Here is a 16,570-nt window from a genome sequence, read left to right as displayed (position 1 = left end):
CAGAAGCATCAATGGACCAAGGCCTGGATGTTTACTCAGCTCCGGTGGCTTAAGGATGAGCATTGGGTGTATACTCTCTGAGATCTGTGGTAGCTAGAGGCCCCTACTCTGTGACAAGCCTACAGAAAAAGATGCTCTACCAATAGAGAAGAAGGTTGGGTGCTGGACAGCTCCCTAAAAGGAAGTTCAAGAGAGCCCACCACATGTGAGTTTGGTATGGATCCTTATAAATCCAATGGTTCTTCCAAAATGTTCTAGAAGATGTGGAGCACTCTAACATTCATGGTCCATATCAGTAATATCTATAATTTAATAAGCACCTAGTATGAATTGAGTAAGCTAGTAAGTACTATATACACATATTATCACAATAGATTTTCAAAACAGGCCTACAATAGTTCTTATTCACTCTATTTTGTAGAAGAGGGACCTGAGACTCGGAGAGGCAAGACAACTTTTCCAAGACTGCACAGTTTACAGTTAAAATTACAACCCAGACCTAGACATCTATACAAAACTGCAGCTCTTTCTACCTGATACCAAGACCTCTGGGCAAGACCAGATAACATGAATTTCCAATCAAGAGGTCTTTGATGGAAGAGGAACTAAGAAGCTGTGGCAACCAAGTTGCAGAAGATACTTTTGATAGGAGTCTGAGCTAACTTAACACCTGACATCATCCCCCAAAATGAGAGAAAAGTAATAAACTGTTGGGATAATTCCAACAGTGCATTATCTCTGGTGTGTGTGTTTTATTATATGATTCAAACAATAAATAGACAAGCGTGTGTTGAGCAGTACACTGGTTTAAGTGCGGTGTTTTTAGTATTTTTAAGTCTTTATTGAATGTGTTATATATGATACTGCTTCTCTTTTATGTTTTGTTTTTTTGGCCATGAGGCACGTGGGGTCTTAGCTCCCTGACAAGGGATTGAACCTGCACGCCCTGCGCTGGAAGACAAAGTCTAAACCACTGGACCTCCAGGAATGTCCCAAGACACTGTATTATTAGAGCCTACGGAGGATGCAAGAAGGTGTAAGCCAGGATGTTTCTCTGTTTTCATTCAAACACCTTGAAATCTCACTGTCTTCCTATGTGCTTAGAAAAGTCACTAGTAATTTAAATTATACTGGTTCAGATATGAAGTGACAAGGGTCCCCAGGAAGGATACTCAGGAGGGTTTCACAAAATTATTAACATCTGAGCTCTCCACTGAAGGTTAGATTTCAATAAGTGAACGAGAGATAGGATGGCATCCCTAGAAGAGATAATGCTAAATGCAAAGGCAGAGAGAGAGAGCTTGTTCCAGCCAGAGCTGAGAGGTGATAATATTATGGAGTGAGATAATTTTAAAAAGACACTGCAATAAGTATATAAGCGATTTTGAATCTGAAGTAAAGGAGCTTGGCATTTATAGTAAAAGCGAAAGGAATCTGAAGGAGGCATGTGAAATAGACAGGGACAAGTCCAGCACCAACTACAGTGCTCAGAACCACGTATCTGATACGTGTTTCCTAAGTGAAGAAATGAAAGAATACCTTGTACAGGATGTGCTGACAAGGAAAGAAAGAGAAAAAATCCAAAACACCTCTGATGACAATAGCAGCCTACATGATATAGGTAGAAGTAGAAAAGCTATTGGACTTCCCTGGTGGCTCAGATGGTAAAGTGTCCGTCTACAATGAGGGAGACCCAGGTTCGATCCCTGGGTTGGGAGATCCCTTGGAGAAGGGAATGGCAATCCACTCCAGTACTATTGCCTGGAAAATCCCATGGACAGAGGATCCTGGTAGGCTACAGTCCATGGGGTCGCAAACAGTCAGACATGACTGAGTGACTTCACATTCATTCATTCAGAAAAGCTATATGGAAAGTTTGGAAGCAGTGAAGAAGACAGCATAAAAGGAAAAGAGGTTTATTTTGATTCTAGCATTATTTCCTGAGCAGCAGTTTACACCAAGAAGAGAAGGGCAGGGAGTCTTCAAATAACCTCAAAATTTAAGAACCCATAATTCTACCAGCAGAGCTAAATATGCCTATACATGTCTCTGGAAGAGCAGAGACGGAGTCAGAAGAAGGAAAGGAGGAGCAGAATCTCTAAAAGCAGAAAGTAAAACATATGAAAATGAACACATGCTAAGCTTTAGAGCTCATGTTTCACCTTTCTGTTAACTGGGTAGTTGATATTCAAATTACCTGTGATCTTATTATGCCCACTTTGCTGATGGCAAAAATGAGGCTCGGGGACTTGACTCCAGGAAAACTGATTCTAAATCCTGGTTGGTTTTGTTATTTCTTTGTTTCTATTTTCCCATATGGAAAAAGAAGAGAGTAGGTGAAGAGAAAAATAGAAAGATGAAATCCTAGGAAGTCTCATCGGCAGATGTCGGAAAATCCATGGTAGGCTGTGCCTTGCAGGGACCCAGATTTGAACCTATGCTGAACTTTTCTCTTTGACATAGGAATGTATAATCATCTGCTTACCTAGGAGAAATAGCAGTGAGTTATAATCATTTTCTCTCCTGAGAGTTAGTAATTTTTTTTTTTTAATGCAAAGAGATTTTATATATGTAGCTGATATTTTTTTAACAAGTCTGTGTTGAGTCAATAAACATCTACCTTCTCCATTTCTCCTCTCTGCGCCATTCAGTCATCAAATTCCAACAGATGTCAGGGAGTTCTCACCCAAGCCCATAAGCCCCAGAATGACATAAGAAAAAAGTGAAGTCGCTCAGTCGTGTCTGACTCTTTGCGACCCCATGAACTGTAGCCTACCATGCTCCTCCGTCCATGGGATTTTCCAGGCAAGAGTACTGGAGTGGGTTGCCATTTCCTTCTCCAGAGGACCTTCCCAACCCAGGGATTGAACCCGGATCTCCTGCATTGTAGGCAGATGCTTTACCATCTGAGCCAACAGGGAAGTAAATATAGAATGACATAAAGCTACAGTAATTCTCATCAAACAAGATCTGACCACTGGGAACAAGTCCCATAACTTCAGCAATTTGGTTTCTTGGGAAGAGCCCCCAAAATGTTAACTTTCCCTCCCTGGAAGGATCAGAAACCTGGGAGAAGTCATAGATGGTGTATTCCTGTGATCAACATCCTTCTTACCATGGGGATGACAGAGATTTCACAAAAGCTTTACGAGGCACAGTGAATTACAAAGGCTGTCAGCCGCAGTCGCCTTCACAAAGACCAGTTGTTGCCATCATTTCTCTAATAAAGTTTCAACAGAACGGTTGTTCAAATTCCTTTCTGTGTCTGCTAGGACTTGGGAGGCCTTGTCATGATTCATTCAGACTCACCAGGTTCTACCAACAAGCAGGAAATGATCCTGAGTTACCCTCCACCAGTGACTTAGAAACTAATCTGAAAAACGTGCTTGAATTTAACACCACAAACAGCTGGTTGTTGTTGTTTAATCACTAAGTCATGTCTGACCCTTTTTGTGACCCCATAGACTGTAGCCCCCCAGGCCTCTCTGTCCATTTCTGGAGTGGGTTGCCATTTCCTTTTTCAGGGGATCTTCCTAGGGATCAAACCTGCCTTTCCTGCATTGGCGGGCAGATTCTTTACCACTGAGCCACCAAGGAAGTCCTATTAGAAAGAATGGTATTCCCTCCACTTCACCATTGAGGAAACTGATGAAGGGCTACGGAGAGACAAGTAAGGTCACAAGGTCACACAGCGTGTTCATAGTGGGGATGGGATTCAGATTCAGGTAATATGGTCCTAGAAGCTCTAAATACTAAGCTCTATTTCCAAAGGACAATCACTAGAAGGAGGTTTATCCCTATTCAAACCGAAGTGTTGCATCAAGAAACAGAATGAACTGGAGGCCAACCTGATGGTGTTGTTCCTATTCATTCGCTAAGTCCCATCTGACTCTCTGCAACCCCATGAACTAGGGCTTGGTTCCCCTGTTCTTCAGTCTCTCCTGGAGTTTGCTCAAATTCATGCCTATTGAGTTGGCGATGCTATCTAATCATCTCATCCTCTGCTGCCCCCTTCTCCTTCTGCCTTCCATCTTTCTCAGCATTTGGGGTCTTTTCCAATGAGTCAGCTGTTCTTATGGGCTTCCAGGTGGCACTGGTGGAACTCGCCTACCAATGCAGGAGACATTAGAGATATGGGTTTAATCCCTGGGTCAGGAAGATCCCCTGGAGAGATGGCAACCCACTCCAGTATTCTTGCCTGGAGAATCCCATGGACAGAGGAGCCTGCTGAGCTACAGTGAATAAAGTTGGAAAGAGTCAGATACAACTGAAGCAACTTAGCAAGCACACAACCTGAGGGTGGCACCAGGATTAAAAGGGAAGCCACCCCACCCCTAGATGTAAAGTCAAATCTCACAGGGACAGGTGGACACTGGCCTGCCCTGCACCACCCTGCCCACCCAAGATTCTCCATCCAATGCTCATTTGGGGGGCTCTGCTCTCCATTTTATTCTTTAGTAACATCAGGAGGAAGCCTATATCTCCCTATGAGATGTGCCTATTTGGTTCATCTGATACATACTGCTGACCCAGGAACAGAGTGAGGTGCTGAGGTTACAAGGCTAAGGTGCTCCCAGCCTCCCAGTGAACATACCAAGAGATCGGATTCTGGACTGTGACAGACATGTATGCAGAAGTCTGCAGAACAGAGAGGAGGGCCAGGGCAAAGTCCAGGGACACCTACAACTTTGTCACAGGTTGACAGGCATAGATCCCAGCATATTTTCAGGCTTCTTGCCACTGACCTGAAAGTGGGAAGTGCTTTGGTCTTACCGTTGAAACAAGCTAAGATGTTTGAGGCAAGAATCTCTTAGTGGATCCCCTGAGATCACAGATGGACATCCCACATGGTCATCAGCAGCTGTTCACCTCTCTCTGACTATCAGAACAGTGACAATAGCCGAAGTGGCTGAAAGACATCAAATAAACCTGAACCACAAACCAAGGATGCCTTTAGACCCAGTACAATAGACTTGTCCACTCACCACATGCATCATCTCTTCTAAAAGCTCTTTCAACTGGATATATATACAAACATACACACATGCCCTGCTCACATCCCTTCAAACACATCCACTCATGCATGAGCACAGATTCTCCTGAAGCAAATATTATTTTTAAATATTTGAGGCCAGTGACCTGAGGGTCTGTAGAACCTGAATTCCTGCAGCAGCGATTTTCCTTTCAAGCCAAGATCAGATGCAAGTCAATACATGTGGCCTGGATGCTGTGTCACTGAGTAAGAATTGCATGTGGATGGTGTCAAATTGAGCCCAGCATGCAACTGATCCATAATCGTGTTCGCTAAGAGCATTTAGCCTTCCGGCTCCAGGCTCTCTGATGTCTGTCTCAGAATTGTGTCAGGAGCTAATGGCAGAAAAAGAGCCAGCGTCATTTAGCTTAATTGAGCAATCATTAGGACTTCCTCCAATAAAGAAAGTAGGTGGGGGTGGGGTGGGGGGTAGGGGGGCTCAGCGAGCAACTAACTTCCCTGCAGCTATTCAGGGGTCTTGTGCCCAGGGTCTACCTTACACAGGACAAATACATCTGAAGTTGCCCAACTTCCCAGCCTGATCTAATTAGTAAACACCTTCAAAGGGATCAGGTCTACCACACACAGCAAAGGTGGGCAAATAAATATTTAAAGAGCACATCTGTGTAGGTGGAGCGGGGAGAGGAAAAACAGGTTGGAAACAAATATGAGTTCACTTTGGGAGCTCTGTTGTGTAATCGTCCTTGCCCTCGCCCCTGCACTGGCCAAACTTGCCCCTTCTCCAGGGTTTTGATGGGACCTGACACCCCAGACACTCAGCCACCCGGCCTCCAGAAAGAACTACCCCAAGATGCAGACTCAACCTGCCTTAACCCTGGTCACTCAACACAACCACTGTTTTGGATGTGAGAATTGAATGAGATCTATATAAAGGGAACCCTGCTATGCAGCAAACTCTTATTAACATGCTAGTGACTGCTGAAATTGTTGTTTTTAATCGGGCAATGATTTAAGCTAAAGGACTAATTCTCCAAGGATGGCATGTCAGGCAACACAAGCAGTTATCAACAGCACCTCTGCTGATGATCAGCCCCGTCTACATCATTTCCTGGCTCTTTGGGCTTTTTCAGTGGCTTACGGCCAATTATCACATAGTTCCACATCACACTGCCCTAGAACAGCAACTAATGAGACCTCCCGGGTTCACCAAGGCTTTCAAAGACTCAAAATACGTGGTTCACAAATGAATGATAATCAGCTCCACCTCCACTGTCGACACTGGAATACCAGCAACATTTTCAGAATTGAATTGAAGCCTAGGAGCCATGTTTGGAATCGAAGTTCAGTTCTCTGGAGTGGATCATCTATGTAGACCAATATAAGCTTTTCAATGCATTTTATTTGCCACATCAGAGGGGGAGGGTGGAGAACACCATTCATGGGGCACCGCTGGATGTCAGGTATGATGCTGGGTGCTATCCCTTCCCTTTCTCACTTAAGGCTCCTGATGAACCAGGTGTCATTATCCTCATCTCACAGAGGAAGCTGAGGCATTGGTGCATCAGTGGGCTACACGCACTCCAGTGTTTTGTTTTGTGTTTAGTGTTCGTTGGCTTGGTTTTGGTTTTTCTGCTGTACCATGTGTATTTTGATCATTCATTCAGCAAAACTGTAATTATCAGTCCTCTTTCCATTAAATTGCAACACAGTTCAGTGCTGAACCTATATTCATTCATTCATCCATTCAAGACATAGTTATCAGACACTAGGAATAGAGAAGTAAAAATTTTAAAAAGTACCTATTATTATGAAGCTTATATTTTGGATATATTTTGGAAGAGAGACAATCAATCAAGCAAATAAGGAAGGAAGGAAAGAAGGGATGAGGTTATTTATCAGAAAGAGATGAATGTCATGTAGGGACTGAAGAATGTGATAGAGAGGCAGGTGGTATCATTGATTGGACACTCAGGACAGGACTCCTGAAGGAGGAGACCTTTAAGCTAGAACTGAATGACAAGAAGGAGGGGGTCATAGAAGAGCAATGGGTAGAGACTGCTACCAAAAAGACTGCAAAAGTTCTGAGATGGGGAGGAGCTTTAAGAATACAAAGAACAGAAGAAAAGCCCAGTATGGCTTGAACAGGTGAATGAATGAGGGTTAGAGCCACACAAAATAATGTCAAAGAGATGGATAGGAGCCAGATGGCACAAGGCTTTAAAAGTCAGGATAAGCCTCATTCATCAAATATTTGTTGAATGAATAAATGCACAGACCTTGAAGCACTATGGAAATGTAAATACCAACTGCCTTTCAGGAGTTCAGTTTGTCAAAAGATGAAAGGAATCTACATCCATTCATCCAAGAAGTATTTACTGAGGCCCTAGAGTGTGCCAGGCACCATGCTACATAGAGGGGGCACCAGAATGGATAAGCCAAATTCCTTGATTTCAACCAACACATGGCTTTGAAGAAAGATACAAGACCATAGCACAGAGTAGCAAGCTCTTTAATTTGAGGAAACACTATGCGAGCACATGGAAATCCACCATCTTAGCCTGAAAAAGTCAAGGAAAAGGCTAAGAGAGCATATGAACTACATCAAGATGAAGAGCTCAGAGATAAGTTGGTCTCTGAAGACTAGGAAGGTCAGGAAAATTTCCCAGAGAGAAAACTGGACTTAAACTGGGTCTTTGGATGTAAGCAGGAGGGGCTCCCAGTTGAAAAACAAAGGCTTCAAGCTCCCAGTTTGAATCAAAGGTCAACACCTTGGTGGGGCATTTGCAGCTTCCCACACCGACTGCTGCTCCTAACTTACACTGTCTTCACACACACACGCGTGCTTACGCTCCCGCTGGTCCTCCGTCTCTGCTGAAACATAGATGAAATGACTAGCTAATCACTTCCCAAACTGCTTAGCATCTTAGTCACTCTGAAAGAAAGTCCCATCCCCATTCCAACTAAGATCATGTACAGTTTCCTGATGATCGAATAGCCCATGGATAGGAGACTCCTAATATAACCATGTGTTTCACTTTGGAAAGGTTCATTTTCCTCAGCAAAGATACCCATCTTTAAATGCAATGGAAGACTGCTTCCCCAATGCAGCCATTCCTTGATTCTAATTTTAATCGCGGAAGTCTTTCTGGTCACCTATGGCTGGGTAAAAATCAATAGGAAACCATAGCAGCACATGAGTAAGCATTCACCTTTCATTTATGAATATATGGGTCGCCCAGAAAGACTGTATCGCAGGCTCCAGGTGACTCTGTTTCACACGACTTTCATCTTCCTCTGGGACCAGTGGGCCAGCAGCATTCTGTTCTGGTGGTGATAACAGAAGTACAGAAGACTGAGTCCTCCAGAGGCACACAATAACTTCTGCCTCCATTTCATTGGCCAAAACAAGTTACACATCCAAACCCAAGCTCAAAGATAGTGCTCAAGAGAACAAACACTCTGCCCACCATAAGGCAACTGCAAGAATAGAGGCAGTGGGATAAAAATCGCAACCACAGACGTTATAAAGAATTCATCCCACTTCTCCCACTAATGTCAAATCTCAGAAGGTAGAGCATATGTTCCTACAAATACCCTTACTTTCCAGATTAAGCTTCCTCATTCCTTATTTGGTACGTCCTCAGAAACCCTCTCTTTGCTCCAATCTGTGCAAATCTTAGTGTGTTAACATCTCTAACTAATGTTGATTGCAATCAGATGTGGCCATGGTGTGTCTTCCAGCATGGATTTGCCAGAGCAGGAGAGTGGGTACATCTGCAAGAATTTGTTGCTTAACAGAACACTTCAAAAACTACTAACAGCTCATTCTTGCAGTGGTCAGCTAGGCAATTCTTCTGGTCTGGGCTGAATGCAGTTGAATGTATCTGGGCTCACTCACGTGTCTGCCATCATCTGGCAGATGGGCTAGAGGTTGGTTGGTCCAGGATGACCTTGGTTAGGACACCTGAGGTCTCTCTTACATTGCCTGCCTCCAGAAGGATAATCAAGAGTTATTCACATGCCTGTATCAGAAGTCTAAGGGTTCCAGATTGTGTAGGCAGCATACATGAGGAGTAGGTTCCAGACGGCATATCATTTTGGCCACATTCTATTGGCCAAGGCAGCACAGCATCCACCAAAATCAAGAAGAAGGGAAACAGACTTTATCTAACATGGGGAAAGCTGCAAAGTACTTTGGCCATGGGCAAGCAGTTTCTCTTTACAGGGGTCCCCTATACCATATGTCCATGAACACATGATATGTAGGCAAGCTGACCTTAGGTTTTGGTCCACATGGCACTACTGTACTGACTCACAGAGTTAGAAATCAGTTAATAAGTTCAGACTTGGAGTCATAAACTGTTATCAAGTAAATTCATATTACAGTTGTATTCATGCTGATGATCTGAACCAAAGTATAATCCTTTTTTTTTCTATTTCATCTCCATTGCTTTAGCCAGCTTCTATCCATCCATAACCATTCTTGTAACAATCCTTTGCATAACTTTTCAAAAAGTGAAAATGTTAGTCACTCAGTCGTATCCAACTCTTTGCAACCCATGGACTGTAGCCCACCAGGTCCCTCTCTCCATGGAACTCTCCTGGCAAGAATACAGGATGGGTTTCCATTCCCTTCTCCCAGGGATCTTCCTTACCCAGAGATCGAACCTGGGTCTCCTGAATTGCAGGCAGATTCTTTATCATCTGAGCCACCTCAAAGAACCCACCAAATTCTGAACATCATCATCATGTACTCCTTTACCATATCTGGTGTAAGAAATAGTTGTTGTTATAACAACTGGTTCTTACAACAAGTTCAAGACAGGGAAGATCATATTTTCTAGTCTTGCTGTATATTTCAGTGGCAGCCATCTCATTGGCTGTGCATATGGTACTTGGTAACCATGTGAAGCCACACAAGGATGAATCAATATTCAATACAACACAGTTCCAATGGTTAATCAGTGGCTCTTCAATTGTTTTTTTCAGTTCAGTTCAGTTCAGTCGCTCAGTCGTGTCCGACTCTTTGTGACCCCATGAATCGCAGCACACCAGGCCTCCCTGTCAGTCACTGACTCCCAGAGTTCACCCAAACTCTTGTTCATCAAGTCAGTGATGCCATCCGACCATCTCATCCTCTGTCATCCCCTTCTCCTCCTGCCCCCAATCCCTCCCAGCATCAGAGTCTTTTCCAATGAGTCAACTCTTCACATGAGGTGGCCAAAGTATTGGAGTTTCAGCTTTAGCATCAGCCCTTCCAAAGAACACCCAGGACTGATTCTAGAGTCCTTTTTTAAAAAGATAAACTATTATATGAAAATTCAACATGAAAAACAGATAAACACGGGACTGCTTGGCATCACTGACTCGATGGACATGAGTCTCAGTGAACTCCGGAAGTTGGTGATGGACAGGGAGGCCTGGAGTGCTGTGATTCATGGGGTCGCAAAGAGTCAGACACGACTGAGCAACTGATCTGATCTGATCAGACTTTAGCTGTAAGAGTGATATTCTTGAAGCTCTTCCTACTCAACTTCTCTCATCTCCATTAAAGTATCTGAGGGCTTCTTGGAACAAAATTCAAAAACCACTGGATGAAACCAGTGTTTTCAAAGTCTGGCAAGCATGACCCTCAATAAGTAATGTATTTTACACAATGACCCAGAACACAGGTTAACACAGATCAGTAAATCAATTGTTTCTCAACATTATTTCACCCTCAGTGCAATACAGTCTATATTTTCCATTCTATTCATCTCACTTTGTAAATATTGATCATGAATTACCTGGTGGCTCAGCCAATAAAGAACCTGTCTGCAACGCAGAAGACCTGGGTTCAATCCCTGGGTCAGGAAGATCCTCTGGACCACCGCCAAACAGCTCGTGCCCCATGGTTAGAAGCCACTGAGTTTGGTGATCTCTTAAATCTTTCAGTATTGCAAATCAATTAGTCTATCATTCTAAAGCTTCCATCCCCTCAATGTCCACTGTTTATTCTCAAGGACAAGGAGAGGCTGGTGATGGGCATCACCTAAAAGAACAGAAGTTAAGTTCTACAGAAGCTATAATAATGCTCCCAAGAGTAATGGAGACGACTTGCCCTCATGGACACTAACAAAACCAGTAGATGAGCTTGTGAGGAGAGTTTACTCTGGAGTCAGACTACTTAAGTTAAATTCCCAGTTATGCCAAGTGTAGCCTGGGTTACTTGGGTTTAGGAGAAGACTCTTGAGAGCCCCTTGTGCTGCAAGGAGATCAAACCAGTCCATCCTAAAGGAAATCAACCCTGAATATTCATTGGAAGGACTGATGCTAAAGTCCTTCCAAGAAACTTTGATGCTTTGGCCACCTGATGCAAAGAACTGACTCATTGGAAAAAACCCTGATGCTGGGAAAGATTGAAGGTAGGAGAAGGGGACAACAGAGGATGAGGTGGTTGGATGGCATCACCGACTCAATGGACATGAATTTGAACAGGTTCCAGGAATTGGTGATGGACAGGGAGGCCTGGAGTGCCACAGTCCATGGGATCACAAAGAGTCAGACACGACTGGGTGACTGAACTGAACTGACTGAATCTATCTGCAGCTCAATAATTACCTCCTCTGATATTTAGGTCTAATAACAAAGGATTAGCCTTTCAGGATTGTGAATAGCATTAAATAAGATAATATATAATGGAGTTAGCACAGCCAGGTACAGTGCATGCTCGGAGTTCCCTAGTATTAATAAGGGAATAGATGGCTTTTTTCCCAAGGGAGTGGGCTTCATAACTAAGACAAAATATGAATTTATCTCTCTCCTCCCCATTTTAATAGTCGGAGGGATCTCTGTTCAAATTTTTTCTCTGCCACTTGAGAGTTGGGGTCTTAACAGTGGTCATGGATGACTCACACTTTCTGAGCTTCAAGATCCTCAGCTGTGAAATGGGAATAACAAAACCTATTTGGCAGAGTCGTTACAAGTAAAGTGGAAATAATGAATGGAAAACAACTGGCACAGTGCCTACTACCTAGGAAGAGCTCAGTAGAAAAGAAGGAGACACAGAGACCAAGAGAGAGACAGAAAGACAGAGAGACACCCTGACAATATCTGGCTTTTTAAAAAGTACTTTGAAAAGCAACTGCTCATATTTGAAAATGATTGAAGAACATTCAAGTTGTGTGATAAACAGCCAACTGCAACTAAATCATATTGGTTATCTTAGCTATGATTTAGTGCTCTAAAATGCAGAGCCCTACCAAAAAGTTCCAGCAACATGAAGTCATAAAATTCATCATTTTTGGGTGTGTGTGTGTGTGTGTGTGTGTGTGATAAAGAGAGAGAGAGAGATCTCTTTTGCTCAACAAACATAATTTGTCTCTTGTGTGCCACAAAATATACTGGGGTTATATAATAATTAAAGTAAGTTCCTACCATCAAGAAACCTATAATCAATCAATATTTCAACCTCAATCCCCTTTTCACTGAGCACTTTCCATGTAGCAAGCACTGGGCCAGGTGTTCTAAAGACATCATTTTACCTGATCCTCAGAGCAACCTGGTCACACAGGATTTGTTACTCTTGTGTCACACAGTCAAGAATCCCAAGGCCACAAAACTATTAAGAGATGGAGCAGGAATCTGAACCCAGATCCCTCTGACCATGAAAGCCTAATCCTCTGCAACATCCCAGTTCTGTTCCCATGGATTCAGAGATATAGACAAAAAGGTCACAAGATATTACATAACATACCAACCACATGGCACCTCTGGCTGCATAACCTAAGTATAGGGCTGTGATTGAAAACATGGGTTTCAGGTTTGGCTTGACCTGGCCTCACATTCTTGCTCTATCATTTAACACTTAATAACACTAAAGCTCAAGAGAAAGAGAAAGTCAGATGGGTGCGTGATACAACAGAAGGTTTATATAAATGTGCACTCACACATGTGTACACTCAAATGATAGATTCAGTGCTAGAAGTTACCTGAGAAAATGTCCATTCAATGCCCTTACTCTGCAGTTGAGAAAGCCAACAGGGAGAGCATCAGAGCTTTCCTGCCAGGGGTCCCAAGGTAGAAAGAGCTGAGGGCACTGGACTCCCATCCCACCAGTCCAGGGCTCTCTCCAAAGCCACACCCCAGTCTACCTCCCTCTATGAATGTGCTCAAGTTTTCAAACGGCAACTCCCCCAAATCGGAGGAAGTGCCCGCCCCCAGATAAAGCCGATTCTTGCCTTGGAAGAATATCCATCTCCTTCTGAGATTGTCCTCTATCCGCTCATTTGCAGGGTCACAAGAAGGGCAGGGGAATGCTTTCATGACGTGACTCCTGGGTCTCCACACCCAAGAATGCAGGAAGGTTTAAATAAATCAGACTGCAGTCAAGAATGCAGACAGGCTCCCCCACATGTTCTGTGTTTTGTTTTTTTTTTTTTCCCCCTGGGTGGATACCATCAGCTGTCCTGTTGCTAAGAGACAGGAGTGGGTGGGAAAAGCCAAGAGCCCTATTTTTCAAACTTATCTACAAAACCGGTTGTGCCTCTGCTCCCTCCAGGGGTTCGGCTTTCTTAAGAACAGGATGTTACAACCCATTAGATGGAGAGAGTGAGAGGCCTTTTATTTTTTCGAGAAATGAACAGAGCTTTTCCTGGACCTCCAATGTCATCCAGCAGAGTCCTGGGAGCTGCCAGTGATGGATCTGACGCAATGTTTGGGAAAGAGCCGCAGAGTACACATGACTCAACAAAATATTCGGATTTGCATTCCTATCTCTTGGGAAGCTGGACTTATCAGCACCAACAAGTGCTGCGGGCCAGTGAGACTGCTGGGTTGAGTTTGTCATTGGAGAATTAAAAGTAATTTAAAAAAAAAAAAAAAAGGTTGCCGGGAGGTGAACATTTGAATCACTCCGGGACTTTCCTTCTAGGTTACATTCCAATCCGACAGACCCAAACCTGGCAGAGCTATGCTATTGCTCAATGTCAAAAACATTCGCCTGGAATGCGGGACATGTGAACTTGGACACCCCCTGCAGCTCCCCTGTATGGCCCAGCAGGCCGCCTCCGCTACAAACACACTGGTCAGGGGACCAGATGCAGAGCCCAGGTCACGTTCCATAGAAAAAGGCAGGGACCCGAAAGGTAAGCTCTCAGCAGCATTTCTCCCCGTCGGCCTTTGTAGACTCACTGTCCACTCTGATGAGCCCAGCAGAGATGGAAAACGAGCCCTTGGGAACAGGTCAGTGGATCTGTTTGCCCTTAGAAGAAAGCAAGAATATGAACTAACTTCCTCCTTCTCTGGGTTTGTACTTGGCCATATGAGCCCGGAAAAAAAAAAAGAAAAAAGAAATCCCGCTACAATTATTTATTTCCAAAGAACTCTAAGAGCAACATATGCTGCTGCTGCTGCTGTTGCTAAGTCGCTTCAGTCGTGTCCAACTCTGCGACCCCATAGAAGGCAGCCCACCAGGCTCCCCTGTCCCTGGGATTCTCCAAGCAAGAACACTGGAGTAGGTTGCCATTTCCTTCTCCAAAGAGCAACATGTAAGAATATCTAATTTCCCATTCTGCTCCCAGCCCATGCACCCCTCCCACCTCAGTTTAGATAGTCAAGGTAGCAATCCTTGTTACTCTGGTATAAATGAGAACATAACTCGTTGTACCCAAAACAAAATTCCATTTAGACCTTGCAGCGTGTTCCAGAGCTCATTGTCCCAGCCAGCAAAGAACTAATGCTTGGCAGAGCCTTCTGAATAACTATATCCACATCCCAGCATCCTCCTTTCTACCTCTAAAACCAGTACAGAGAAAAGGAAGCCATCACAGGCCTCGTGCCATCAGCAACACAGAGTAGCGGAGTTGAGTGCAGGGTGTGAGGGTCCAGGATGCACAGATTCTAGAAGACAAAAATACCTAACTGAAATCAAATGCTTACTGTAAAGAGGCAGATGGCAAAAACTTGATGGCTGTCTCCTATTTAATTTTCACAACAACCCAGTGAGGTATATCTATAATACCTTTTCAGATTTATCACCAGTCAAAACAGCCTTGAAAGTCCCCCACTACACAGAAGGTGAAAACTTACTGCTAAAGAGGGATGATTATTCAGGCCAGCTGTCACAGCTGACGCAATCTTTCACATAGGACAGCAATTAGCTGAAAGAAATCCCAAACCACTGATGCCCTCAATCCTTAATTACCCATCTGGGTTTGTGGTTTTGTCAACCAAAGAGACACTTGGAGTAGCAAGTGAAAGGGCTGTTCAAAGAAAATTTTTTAAAGGAGGCGAAGAATCTCTTCTTGGAAGACTGACAGGTGGGAAGACACCAGGCAACCAAGATGCTGCTGCTGCTGCTGCTAAGTCACATCAGTCATGTCCAACTCTGTGCGACCCTATAGATGGCAGCCCCATAGACATCTCCGCCGTCCTTGGGATTCTCCAGGCAAGAACACTGGAGTGGGTTGCCATTTCCTTCTCTGAGGCAACCAAGCTAAGAGAGACCAAAGGCAGGATGTCAAGAACTGAGCTAGTTGTCCTTTAACCTCTGGAGTGGGGAGGAGGCGGTGGAGGTAGGAGGGGTTAGGAAGCTGGATTGCAATAATGCTGACCTCAGGACAGATCCCACTGTTGTTTTGGTTCTGGACTGACTGTGTGACGTGGGTGTTTTATTTGTGGAGGCATCAGAATGCAGCAGCCTGGGCACCAGCCACTGTGTTTCTCCTGCCACTCTATAAAACTCATTGTGTAACCAAGTCATTTCTCCCTAGCGGGGGAAAAAAGTGGAGGGGGGTGGTGCTGAAAAAAGTGATGGCATTCAGAGGCATGGTTATAAACTTTATTAAGGTATTTATGAGTTGTCTATCACAAGATCAGGTTTGATCATATCGATGTACTGTCAATAGATATAACAATGAGTTACACTGACATCTAAACTTGTAGTTTGAAAAGGCAATAAAACTGTTTGAAATTCTCCCTTACATTGTCCAGAACATAAAAACTCATGCCATTCTCACAGTAGATGCCCCTTAAATAGAAAGATGCTTTGTCATGGGCGAAAGAAAAGGGTGATCACTGCCAAGTTAAACTTTAATACTATTTACTGAGCCGTTGGGGAAATGGCCAAAAGGAAGTGGTCAACATCATATTCCTAGCACCACCGCAATGCAAAGAATGTAGTAGTTGCTGAGTAAATCTTTCTTGAGTAAATCAGTGGCCCATTGGAACTCAATTAGATAGAACAAAAGGAAATCTTTCTCTAATCAATATTTGTGATTTTGTCCATAAGGAACAACTTGAGTCAATCAGTCCAGGCTACGACTTTCTTTCATCACCCAAAATCTTACCTTCTCATCCTGTATTTCCAACATTGATTAATGGTGCTTCCCCTCATGAAATGTTCTTCCCCTACCTTTTTTTGGGGTGGGGAGGCAAACTCCTATTCCTACTTTGAAGCCTTTCTCAAGTATTCCCTCTGTTGAAAGTCTGTTCCTGCTGCAGCTCTAAGGACAACCAATGGCTTCCTCTTTTGTGTCCATATCAATACAGCACATAGCACAGTGCCTGGCAAATCAAACCACCTCAAAACATTTTGAT

The 16,570-nt window shown here is 43.7% G+C and overlaps 1 long non-coding RNA gene across 1 annotated transcript in view; it reads right to left on the bottom strand.

Moving 5' to 3' along the window:
* The window catches only part of LOC147359664 (uncharacterized), a 68,564-nt gene that overhangs the window by 24,214 nt on the left and 27,780 nt on the right, over positions 1-16,570 (bottom strand). The window contains exons 1-2 of the long non-coding RNA XR_015141130.1: positions 12,964-16,570; positions 8,203-8,317 (exon numbers count right to left, since the gene is read on the bottom strand). The exon at positions 12,964-16,570 is cut by the window's right edge and continues 27,780 nt beyond it. This is a non-coding gene — a long non-coding RNA (uncharacterized LOC147359664). The remainder of the gene's footprint in view (positions 1-8,202; positions 8,318-12,963) is intronic.

Source organism: Bos grunniens, chromosome 14, assembly GCF_055505025.1.
Source record: "Bos grunniens cultivar Pamir isolate PY7600 chromosome 14, Bosgru_T2T1.0, whole genome shotgun sequence".
NCBI lineage: Eukaryota > Metazoa > Chordata > Mammalia > Artiodactyla > Bovidae > Bos > Bos grunniens.
The sequence above is the reverse complement of the archived record's forward strand: the minus strand, read 5'-3'. Positions and strand labels throughout refer to the sequence as shown.